Source organism: Equus quagga, chromosome 6, assembly GCF_021613505.1.
Source record: "Equus quagga isolate Etosha38 chromosome 6, UCLA_HA_Equagga_1.0, whole genome shotgun sequence".
In the NCBI taxonomy this organism is placed as follows: domain Eukaryota; kingdom Metazoa; phylum Chordata; class Mammalia; order Perissodactyla; family Equidae; genus Equus; species Equus quagga.
In genome coordinates, this window is record NC_060272.1 from 101,063,077 (window position 1) to 101,075,801 (window position 12,725).

A 12,725-nucleotide genomic window follows, 5' to 3' on the forward strand; every position below is an offset into this window, starting at 1 on the left:
TATATATACACACATATAACTAGGAGGCTTTAAATATATATAATATAAGTTTACATATATAAATTTAAATTTTATTTACTTATTTATTTATTTCTAGGTCCTGGCACCTTAAAGGCCCCCAGTTAATACTTTTGGAAGGAAGGAAAGAAGGAAGGCAGAGGGAAGAAGGGGAGGTTGAAAACATGACTAAAAGAAATGTGGGTTTTGTAGGAGCGAGGAACTCAGCCTTTGAATGTTTCTTGAATGTTCCCATGCATCTATCCATACATACCTTTCACGCTAAGGGAGGTTTTGCTGCAGTGGGTTGATAAGGAAGAGGTGAAAAAGGAAAACACATCTCTCACTGAGGTCCAGAAATGACTAGTCAAGTGAAAGACTCAAAGACAAGTGCTGGACAGTAAATAATTACATTTGACTTCATGCCACTGTTCCCTCAATTAAATGCAGTCACTTTATAACTGCCAGCTAAAAATATACACCTTTTCATGCCATCCTACCATGTCTATTTTGTAGAATTTGACTCTTTAGTGGCCTGCTTTATTCCATGCTTGTTTTACTTCTGGGCATCTAGGGAATTCTCTATTTAAAAATCAAAGTCTATAGGAGCTGATAATCAATGATCAAATCTGTCTGGATAATCTGACAGATCAGTAGATGCTCTTGCCAAAGCAACAGAGACGAAGTTCAAGACTGGGTAGCAATCCTGTCTCTTTCTTTGTAACCAAGTTCTTCTTACCCTCTCCTGTAAGTTGACAGCTTTCCAGATGAATCCTGAACTTCAGACAGCAAAAGGGACAATGGCTGACAGTCATGATTCATTCCTTCTAGTGGGCTTTTCTTTTCCTTTGATTCTGTTGAGTAGAGGAATGCACTGTACATAATAAGGGGAAGGGAGGCTCTGATGACAGAGCAGCTGGTCAGCATGGCGTGAGAGCCATTGACCATCCAGTGTGACCAACAGGGCCCTGCTGCTGCTCCACCCATTCTCTCAGCAGGCTCTTTATTTGCTTTCAAGCCAACATCAAGAATGGAACATGGGTTCTGACCTCAGTGCAGCTGCCATCGTTCTCCCTCTGTCCCTCCACAGCATCCAGGAGACTCTGATGAGTCATCCAGCGGAATGAGCAAGGAGGCCTTCAGCTGGGTAGAGTTCGAGAGCACAGCATAGAAATTCTAGCTATGCAACTTTGAATAAGTTACTTTACCTTTCTATTCCTCAGTTATCTCTACTGGAAAATAGGAATGATGATACTGAGGGCCATTGGGATGATTAAGTGAGAGTTACACGTGTACAGTGTTTACAGGAGTGCTTGCACACGGCAGCTGCTATTATTATTAAGACCTCGCGTCTATTCTCACCTTTGGCAAATGTGTCTATTTCACTTAGCAACTGCTGTCCTTAAGAGTCTAGAAATGTTCAATCTTTAACTCCCTAATAGTAGAAAGAGCTAAAATAAAATTAACTAGAAAATTTTTCTGCTCAAAGCATAACAATACTTAATTTATCTAAAGATCTCTTAGAAAATTCAGCTACTCAGAACTCGGAAATAAGAAAGGAAAAAAGAAATTTATTTGAATGCCTACACGGGTATCAGAAATTCTGTGCACTAAATCCCGCACAGTCATAGGCACTAAATGCCACAGAAATCACCACTCTTCTGCTCGATTTTGGTCTTGTGTTCCTGCCCGTGGCAGTTAGAAAGCAGGGAGGCGTAATGAATGAGGGTTGTGAGAAGCGTTAGACGGTAGGGTTAGAAACTATACATAGCAGATATATGGACTGTACACGTGAGCAGTCTGGGGCCATCTAGATAAGGCCACAGTCAGTGAGAACATCACTAAGTCACACCAAAAGAAAATAATAGATTTTCACTTTATTTCATGCTGTCTAAGAAGACAATTGTGTCTATTTCATTTAGAAAAGCTTCCATCCAAGAGAATTAACTCATTTTTAATTGGCATTAAGAGATAACCCATACTTAACTATAAAATTCACTTCTCTAGAACACTTTGTTCTTTAATATATCTAAATAAAATAGACATCATTGTATAACTGTATAATCAATATGATAGGGCTATGTGGAAAAAATGCTAGCATTTGACTGAAGTGGTAAATGTAAAATTGAACACGTTTCTGAGGGTCCTTTGTGTGAAAGGCAATGTTGGTTGACATGTACATTCTACCATCCAAGAGAACCACACTCAGATTGTACAGAGTTGCTTTCTGGGACAATGGTTAGCATATTGAACATTGCTCAGTCATGTGACTCATGAAACCACCCCATGTGTGTATGTGTGTGCACGTGCACATATCCACTTGTTGCCGTGGTAGGTAAGTGGATGTGTGTAAAACCTCCCTCCAGTTTTGCTCTCCAAAGAGAACACTTTGATAAGAGGTTCTGTTTTCTTAGTCTTGGGGCTCTCCATATACACACACCGTCTGTGGCAGTCATAACCTAAAAAGCTGTCGACAGCCTCTAAGTTTTGCCAAATACTTCCCATTCCCCACTTTTCAGAATCTCCCCAGGGCTTTGGTGTGGCACTATTCAAAGACATTTTAACAAAGGGCTCATTCTTTTAGCTCACCAGTACAAAGGTTTTGAGGGCATGTGGGCAGCAGAGAGTCTACTGATTTTGGTTTCACTGCAGGGCAGAGCGCTCTCCGAATCACCCCTATCTTCCAGGATGCTGCCCTGGGCCTACACGCAACTTTTGAGTCAAAAAGGATGGAAGTTGTGGACAAACTCATCATCTTCCCCCAGATCATCCTGGCTTCCCTGTTTCTGTTAAGAGCAGCCTCACTGTCGCAGCACCAAGGCTGAAAAACTACGAGTCACCTTTGATCCCTCCCTGTCTCTTGACCCCTGAAAGTCAACCCACCTTGTGATTCTTCTTGACGTCCCTCCCACAGGGCCTCCTCTCCATCACACAGCCACCTCCTGATCCAGGCCCTTGTTATTTCATCTCAGGTCCGCTGCCACAGCCCTGAAGCTGGACCTGACCTCCAATCCATACCCCAAGATTAATTTGCCTTTACCAGCATTGTACTCTAGCAAGATAGCCTAGAGAGGCTGAGAGCATAGCCTTTAGAGCTGCCTTTAGATCTGAGACCCAATGGCTCTGTCATTTACCAACTAAGTGCTGTTGGGTAACTAATTCAATCTCTGAGCCTCAGAGGGTTGATGTGAGGATTAACAAGGTAATATATATAAAATGCTGGGCATAAGGCCTAGTACATAGTAAATTATTTCGAAATTCCTGAAGATCATTCACAGCTTGGCCCCAACCTTCCTTCATAAGTTGCCTTCCCTTTACCCAATACTCCAGCCACATGGAGTATCTGTACATAACGTTATTAATGTTCACTTTTCTCTTATTTTCTCTTACTATTTTCTTTTTCCTGCTCCTTCTCACCACCAAACTTCCCTATTGAAATTCTAACTACCCCACAAAGTCCAGATCAAATCCTAGCCTTCTCCATGGAGTCTTCTCGTGTCACACCAGCCAGAAATGACCTTTTTCTCCTTAGCCCTTATATTCTTTCCCTACGTAGAATTTCCTCATGGCCTTCATCACAGCTTCCTGATTTTAATCATGTTTGAATCTCTATGTATCCCGAAATCTTTTTCCATTTGACATACGTACATATGACGTGAAACACTAAAGCAATCTTAAGGAAGACAGAGAGGAAAGGATTTCTCTTCTTGGGAGAAAAGCTATCCCTCCTAAACAGCCCTTTTCAAATTAATAATGCCGAAGTCTTAGCCTGCAATCTTTTGCAAAGAGTTTTGACCCTGGAGCAGTTAGTAACTATGGTTTATGCAATGGGCAACAATGACAATAAACTCAACTATTCAATGGGAGGATATGGGGCTGTGTGTCTGCATTGGCCCAAAGAAGAGAGAAATATTACTTTTCTTTAGGGAGCAACAATAGAGCAGATAAACTGCATTGTTCTTTCTTTGAATCAATTCCATCTGAGCTTGAAAGAATAGAAAACTTTTCAAAATAAGGTTCATTGTAGGTTGGCAATAAAGGACAGTCAGTGGGCCCTAGACTCGTAGTCCCTTTTACTATTTAACAAATGCCACGTTCTCCCATTGTTGAGTCAGAAAATGCAGCTTCATAGGAGGACTTCCGTTCTCCCACCAGCTTCATTTTTAGTTTGCCAAGCTGGGTTAAGGGGAAAACCTACCTGGGCTGCCTTTTGTTTCCCTTTGTATTTCTATTCTTGTCATATGACAAAGGAGCCTCTTGCTTCTTATTCTTCTCGAGTGGCCCTAGGAAAAAGCTGTAGAGAAAGCACAAATTGAAATCAAAAACTGCAAAAAGGAAGAGTGAAAAAGGCAGCATCTCCAGGCTGGGCATTGTGTAAATAAACAAGGGATTTTCTCTGCCGTGTGGGACTGAGGCCAGGCACACAGGAACAAGAACAGGAGAGCAGCCCTGGCAGGCACTCAGAGGAGGAGGAGGTCCCAGGGGGTGTTGACTTCTAGTAAATGGTCATTGTCATTTTTCTTTTATTTGCCGTTGCTTAAGACAATAATCATCATGCTAAAATATACTCTTGCATCTCCATTTGCAAATGCTTTCAAATATATTAGCTCAAACAAACACAAAATTCAGGATTATCTTAGGTCAGACACACACCCCAGGATATCCTGGCACTGGCCCAACATGTCCTTCAAGCATGCATTTGTGTACATATCCACAAATCAGCCTAGAAGGTTTTTTTTTTTCTTTACTGTCTCTCAGGCTAAGAATTTATTTTAATACTGGTTCTTATGACCACATGGGGACATTCTTGACCAAACGGCAGTATGTATTTTGCTTATGATTAGCCTGCAAGGCTATGAGTGAAGTGAGTCCTAACCCCTTATGATCCGAGTACCCGTGGAATATAGCACTGAGCCTGTCCTGTCTTGACTGGTGACACTGGGGATGGCTACTAGGTGGAACCCTGACCAGTCTCTGGTTGGGAAATATTACAAAGACACACAGGCACCCAAATCCAGACACTGAGCTTTAAGACTCCAGCCCGCCCTCTCTGAACCTGTGAGGACTCGGTCTCAGATATGTCAAGGAAAACAAATATTCTGCTACTTGTTAAAGATGGTAAAGAAGCCTTTATTCAAGGGACTACTGCAATGGGGTTTTGCAGTAAGGGAGAGAGACTGGGTTCAGGTCTGAATAGAACAAGGAAAAGTGGGAATTTATGGCCAAGAAGCGAGTGAGAAGTGGATGGAAAATCGCTAAGAGGGTAGGAGGGTTCTTGCTAACCTAACCTAAGAGGATTCTTGCTGAAGGCCAACCAGGTGATTAGATATCATCACCTGGGGGGCAGTAGAGGATGAGGAATTGGGTCAGATATCAAGGCTGATCAGATATCAAGGGTGGGGGATTCTCACTAAAGCGACTTAGCAGGATTCTTGCAAAAACTGGGCAACCCAAAGATGAACATGGAAGTTCAAAGGTCAGAGCCTTGTGGAGAAAAGGGTTCAGAGGAGCCTGACTAAACTTTGGTCAAGGAGAGAGTTTTGTCATATACAGTCCCCGTCTGAAAACTACGGGCCAGACTGAACTTGGGCATGAAGGATTCAGTCCACAAACGTGCACTGAGCACCCGCCATATGCCAAGCTCACTACTGGATAATAGAGATGTGGAGATGGAAGAAGTGTCCAAGCAAAGAGGAGATTATGCCCTTGAGTCAGGCTGTCTGGGTTCAATATGCCTTCCTAACTGCATGGCCTTCCACACGGCATTTAACCTCTCTGGCCTCAAGGTCATCAGCTGTGAAATAGGAATGATAACAGTAACTGGATGACAGATTTTTGTGAGATTGACTGAAATGATGTTTGTGAAGTGCTTGCACAGTATCTGGCACACTGTAAATACACAACAAGCAGCCTTAGTAATATTGCTGTCACCAATGTTGACATTGTGGCATAGTGTCGGTGCTGTGATAGGGGTATATTCACATGGTTCAGAGGAACTACAGAGAAGGTCACCGAACCCGGGTGAAGGATGATTAGAATCAAGAGGGGCTTTCAGGAGGTGATGCTTGAACTGTGCCTGGGAGGACAAGGGGCAGATAGCCAGGCAGAGCTTCAGGGGCAAGACATACCAGCAGAGAGAAGAGACAGGGCAAAGCCACCTCAATGGGAGAGACAGCAGGGCCGGAGAACATGCGAAGGACAGCAAACGGGAAGGGAATTAACAATTATTGAGCCCATACCAGATACTTGAAACTGTGCCATTTGATTTAAAAAGATGATCCCACATAACGCTTTGCAATAATCCTGAGACAAGAAGCTATCTCTGTTTCACACAGGAAGAAACTGAGGCTCAGAGAGGTGCAGTAGCCCTGATGTAGTTACCTAAGGTTGCGCGTCTAGTAACCGGCATGATTCACTTCTGAGTCTGCATGATTCTAAAGCTCGTGTTCTGTACACAGTCCTTCCTCCCTGAGCCAGGGCATAAAATGTGTCTGGGTATCAGGAGGGCTGTGGGGGCTATGGAAGAGGAGAACTCAGGGACTAGACCATGAAAGTCCCAGTGTTCACAGAAAGGGATTTGAGCGTTGCCCTGGGCCATCAGCACTGCTGGGGTATTATAAGCCTGAGAGTGACAGATTTTCCTGAACAAGGGAAAGTTATCATGTGGGACTTAACTAAATTCACAGGCATAAGAGCTGGATGTCTAATAGGCTAAGTATCAGCGATATGGTATCCGTGGCATGGATCAGAGATGCTGGTACCATGGCCCAACAACATACAAGGGGGAATATTTTTAAAATGATAATTTTCTTTTATGAGTTTGGCTTTTTTAGATTCCAAATATAAGTGATATCATTCAGTATTTGTCTTTCTCAGCCTGACATATCTCACTTTGCACAATGCCCCCAACTCCATCCATGTTGTTGCAAATGGCAAGACTTCCTTCTTTCTCATGGCTGAATAATATTTCATTGTGTATGTGTATGTGTGTGTGTGTATATATATATATATATATGAACACCACATCTTCTTTATCCACCCATTCATTGATGGACGCTTACATTATTTCCCTATCTTGACTGTTGTGAATAATGCTGCAATAAACATGAGAGTGCAGATATATTTTTGAGATCCTGTTTTCACTCCCTTTGGATATAAACCAAGAAGTAGGATTGCTGGATCATATGGGTAGCTAACACTAAAGTGGTTATCATATTGCAATATATAAATGCATCCAATCAACATGTTGTACATCTTAAACTTACACAATGTTATATGTCAAATATATCTCAATAAAAAATGGTAATTTACCCTAAACTAATGAATAGACTAGACAGAACAGCAAACGGAAACAATGTTTTCATATGGTACCATCCTCAAAAATCTAGGTCCCTTCTTAGGAATCTTCTTGAGGGAATTAATGTATCAGGTAGGAAGGGGAACCTATTAGATGCTCCTAATGCTGATTTTCTGCCATTTTGAGTATGAAGAAAGAAATTTTGTGATCTCTAGAGCTAAAACGAGCCCCAAGGATCACCTAGTCAGTTATTTTTTTGTAGGTGGTAAAACCAAGATTCAGAGAAGTGAGGTGATTAGGCCAAGATCCTTTGGACATGAGACACCTGCCACATGGAACTGATCTCATCCTATTAGCCATATAAAGAAAGCCCAGGAATCTGAAGGCATTCACACGGCCGAAATGGGCATTTCCCTCCAAAACATTTCCCCAACCCTCCTTAGCAGAATCTTTCACAGGCTCTGAAGTGAGCGTTATTTCAGTAGCTCTCTTCCACTGTTGCACTAGGCAAGGTGCAGAAAGCCAGTCTGGAAGAAAGCAGATCCCCCATCCCCAGTGAACTTACAAGCCCGTGCTTCGAAATGTTTGTCTCTGGTGTTTAGGCAGAAGGGAAGTTCGTAAAATGTATCTTTTCCTAAGGTGAGAAGGGAATCCAAAATGTTATTCCTCTTACCCTCAGAGGCCTCTCTCACTGGCTCAGACTCAGCCTTGCCCTGCCCAAAGGGGAGGATGAGTTTGGTCCAGTAACAGGTGTTATGACCTCCAGGTGAGGAGGTTTCCAGAGGGGTGAACCAAGGGCATCTGGTCTTCCGACCTTGGTATCTGTCAGCAAGATTGTTGCCAGGGAAACCAGACTGGCTTAAGAAGGGAGGCAAGAGAACCTCTCTGTCTATAGCACTTTATGAAGATTACAACCTAATGAGAAGCTCATATGGTATTGGCCTATATGAACTATCTGTGGTCCTATATATTCTCCTCAGAGACAGGCCTACTTATTTAAAAAAATATGTGGGGCTGGCCTGGTGGCTCAGCAGTTAAGTTTGCACGTTCCACTTCAGCGGCCTGGGGTTTGCCAGTTCAGACCCTGAGTGTGGACCTACGCACCGCTTATCAAGCCATGCTGGGGCAGGCATCCCATATATAAAGTAGAGGAAGATGGGCATGGACGTTAGCTCCTGGCCAGTCTTCCTCAGCGAAAAAGAGAAGGATTGGCAGCAGATGTTAGCTCAGAGATAATCTTCCTCAAAAAAAAAAATATGTTAAGAGAATGCACATGAACCCAATAATGTCCTTCCCAAGATGGAAAATATTTGACTTTGGGTCAAATTAAATTTTCACCCATTTAGCTGGCTGACAAGATGGTAGATGACATTCTTGATTCTGCTAGCCAATGTCGTGAGGTATATAAGGAAGCGTCTAGAAATATTATTACTGAACCTGTGGCATCTGTCACATTGGCATCCAGTGAGGTATATCACATGGTTATATAAGAAATGAAACATGTAACATCAATTGTCAGGAAAAGAACTGAAAGCAGGAGATAGTAGATGACAGGTTACCATCTAGTTCTAAGCCCCTGGAGAGTCCAGCTGAAATTCTCCAAAGAATTAGTAGATGAGAAGCTTAGCCTGTTCACATTTTTTGCCCTCATCACAAAATCAACTGAGCTGCTTTTTCCTGTCCTCCCTATATGTCACCTTAGGATCACAAAGTGCTCTTTAGACTATGAAAGACATGCCAGTCATGGGTCCAGGGAGCCATGGGTGTGCTCCTGACCCATATTGAACAATTTCCTTACTGTGACATGACTTAACATGCTTTTTAAAAAAGTATCCAAAGCTCACGTTCACCAAAGGGTTTCATTTGCACCATCCAGTTATATAAGCCAGTACTGCCCTGGGACCTACGTGCCCTGGGACCTAAAGGAAAAATCAAGAAAGTAAAACTGGGAGAGAGTGACAAAGTCAATATGTTTTTCAAGAGCGGCACCGCAGCACAGCAGTTAAGTTCGCAAGTTCCGCTTCGGCAGCCCGGCGTTTGCCAGTTCAGATCCCGGGTGTGGACACGGCACCGCTTGGCAAGCCATGCTGTTGTAGGCGTCCCACATATAAAGTAGAGGAAGATGGGCATGGATATTAGCTCAGAGTCAGTCTTCCTCAGCAAAAAGAGGAGGATTGGCAGCAGATGTTAGCTCAGGGCTAATCTTCCTCAAAAAAAAAAAAAAAAAGACCCCTTTTCCAAAAAACAGGAGCCTGAACCCATCCTGGTGGGTAGTGGTGGTGCAAATAGAGAAGGAACAAGAGCTGATCCTGCTCATAGCTCCTCTGCTTCAGGGTGTGAAGGCTGCATTCTCAACATACGCATGTGCCTATGTTTTCCACTACCATGTTGGTGCAACCAGTTTCATAAGAACTGCCTCCCTCCCCCCAGCACTTCCCCTAAGGGGCCTGGAGGCCATTACAGCAAATCTGGCAAATCTGGCTCAAGGACAACACAAGCTTCCTTTTATTTCAACTAGATTTTATGTGCTAAAAATACTCATTTCTACATAAGAGGCAATTTGTGACAAGACCAAACTTCTGGAAATCTATCCTAAGGACAGAATTCTAAATGTAGAATAGGATTCATACATAAAGATGTTCATCACATCATTATTTATATCGGAAATTTAGACACAATGTAAATGTCCAACAATGGAGGTAGTAAGTGAGCCAAAACACATCTACTGAACAAAATACTCTGTAGATATTGAACATAATGTTTTGGAGAGTTCCCAGTAAAGAAAATCGCTTGGTTATAATGCTAACGGAAAAGAAAGTGAGAATACAAAATAGTATTTCACAAATATGCCCCCATGGACATATACACATACACACACTCTGCCTATGGAAAAAAGAGAGAGAGAGATGGAGATGTGAAGGAAATATAACAAAATATCATGAAATTAAATGAAATTATTTTCATTTGACTTTTTCTAAAGTTTCTACAATTTTTAAGGACCATCATGGATTGTTTTTATAAGAAAGAAAATTGGTTTTCTTGCATTTGAACCAGTAGGCTTCTAGCTTCTGAATCACATTTCTTGGAGGGAGAGACAAACTCTAGTGTTCTTAGATTAAAGTGGGAGAAAGGAAAAAGGGAGTCAAGGATTAGAATCAAAAAAGCAAAACCTCCTCCATTCTCTGGCTCTCGTCATTAATTGCCAACTTGTTCTTGCATGAATGTCCCTTGAGAGAGCATGAGGTTGAGTGGCAAGTTGGGTGTGCTTTAATCTACGAGACAATCTATTACTAAAAGTAACCTAAACAGAATGGTTTACTAAAGGTAGAAGGAACACACTTTTAAAATGAACTGGCAAATCCACTGTATAGTAAAATATCCTGTGATAGTCAAATAATCACCTATTTTATCTAATGTGTAAATTCATACATGACAGTCTTTATAAAGTAGGACACACTAGAATTATATTAGTTTAATCCCATTTCCATTTCCATAGCATCATTTTTTATTTTTATCTCACCTCAATATGAAACTGAGTCTTGTTCAAAAATACTACATAGAAAGTCAATATATAGTTTATGTGAACTTATATTTGAACTTCTTTGATATTAATTTTCTAATAAAAATTTTGCATATCACTTTCCACTGATGTTTGGTTTGCCCAATTCCAGGTGTGTCTGAACTTCCTCTGATCCCCTCCCGACCCCCACCGCCATGTAAATCAGCATGTTCATTTCTAGAAGCCAGTACCTTCGGCAAAATGTTAGCTTTAAGAATTTTGCCAACCAGAGGGAGTTCATTTTCTCAAATGCTGGAAATCAAATGGGAGTATATTTTAGGTGCACAGTATCTTATTCATCAGGCTGCGTCGTTCTCATCCCATACCAAGTCACCTTTGATTGGGCCAAAGCGAAAACTGAAGCCAGAATCTGCTTTAAGAACTGTCATTACCAACCAGGATTCGTGTTTAGATCCCTATCAGGAGTCTTGTATCATTCAATATCTTGATGAACATGGATTTTTGCATTTTCTATTAACCACTCAATTGTTTCAAATTAATTTCAATATTAATAACTCATCAGGGAAATATTCTGCTAAGCTGGTGATTTTTTGAAGTCATTGCATTGTGATGATTGAATTACTTATGGGTCTAATTCTCTCCCTCTCTCCCTGCTCCTATTTTCTGGAAGCATGTCTCCAGATCTTAGTAAAAAAATGAAGGAGTAAATAGGAAACATTTCAGAGATATTTCTTTTAAGGAAGTTCCAGATGTAGCGTGTTTAATGTTCTTAAGCCTATTGGTTAACAGTATTATAGGTAGACTTTTCTAAATTCCTAAAAAATCATAAGATCTTTGCTGATTATCTATTGGGTAGCTATGGGATTTCTCTAAAATTCTCAGACATGTTGCAAACCACCTGTCAAACTCAGATATCATCTTTTGCATTTCTAACACAGCATGACATAATTGTGGAATGTTCCTTTTTATTTTTGATAGATTCATCAGAGTGTCCTTGCAGCTTATAAATGTTTTTCAGTTTAATAAAATGGTTATTTTCATCTTCAAAACTTGCCTCGATATCCATGTCTACTTTCACATATTCATTGCTCAGTATGACATAAATATAAATCACAAATTAAGCTAATTAATAGACATCTTGAAAGGGAGTCAGTTTAATTTTCCCAGTGTTTTTTCTGTATTCTCATCTTGTTCAACTATCAGACCTGCTGGGTTTTAGAAGTAGGAAGTCATCATCAACTCAGCCACATCTACTCTATTTTGTGATTTAGGTGGTGAATATACTTAGGTGGTAAATTTTGTTATTTAGGGTTGTCACCCAGAAACTGAACCAAATTATCTTCAAACATAAAATTACCTTTCCTAAGTTATTTCCATACTTCTGGATTTTTTTTCATTTTTCTGTAATATATTCTTGCTTTGAGTCTTTTTCTCAAAAAGACTGGTTTAATCTACATGGCACCAAAATTTCAAACACTATGGTGAAACATACTTTTGGGCTGATTGGTGCTACCTATATCTCAAAAATGTCACATTCACGCTAAGCCTCAATAAATAATTTCTAAAGCTCAGGCAGCCCCAGTTTTTATCACATAATGTTTGACTAGGTGCTTGGCAATAAAATAGTGTCCAGTCCAGACTCTTGTGTTAAAGTTAGCTCTTAACACTTGAAATACACTCTTGGTCTATAGCCTAATAGGCCCATTCACTTTAGCTCTGTTACCATTCTTGTGTGGAATGTGCTACTTTTTAATTTTTGGTTTCTCCAGACCAGTTTCCTAAACACAGCCATTTGGTAAAATTCATCCTCTCAACAAATATTTGCTGAGCAAGGACTAGTGACCCTGCCTGCAAATGGACCTCTCTTTCATACAAAGAGGCAGATGTGCAAATAAGAGCAACGAAGGGTTA

General features: G+C 41.0%; 1 protein-coding gene across 1 annotated transcript in view; it reads left to right on the forward strand.

The window, feature by feature from the left end:
• Positions 1-12,725, forward strand: part of TRPM3 (transient receptor potential cation channel subfamily M member 3) — a 273,663-nt gene that overhangs the window by 127,997 nt on the left and 132,941 nt on the right. The gene's annotated exons all lie outside the window — the stretch shown is intronic.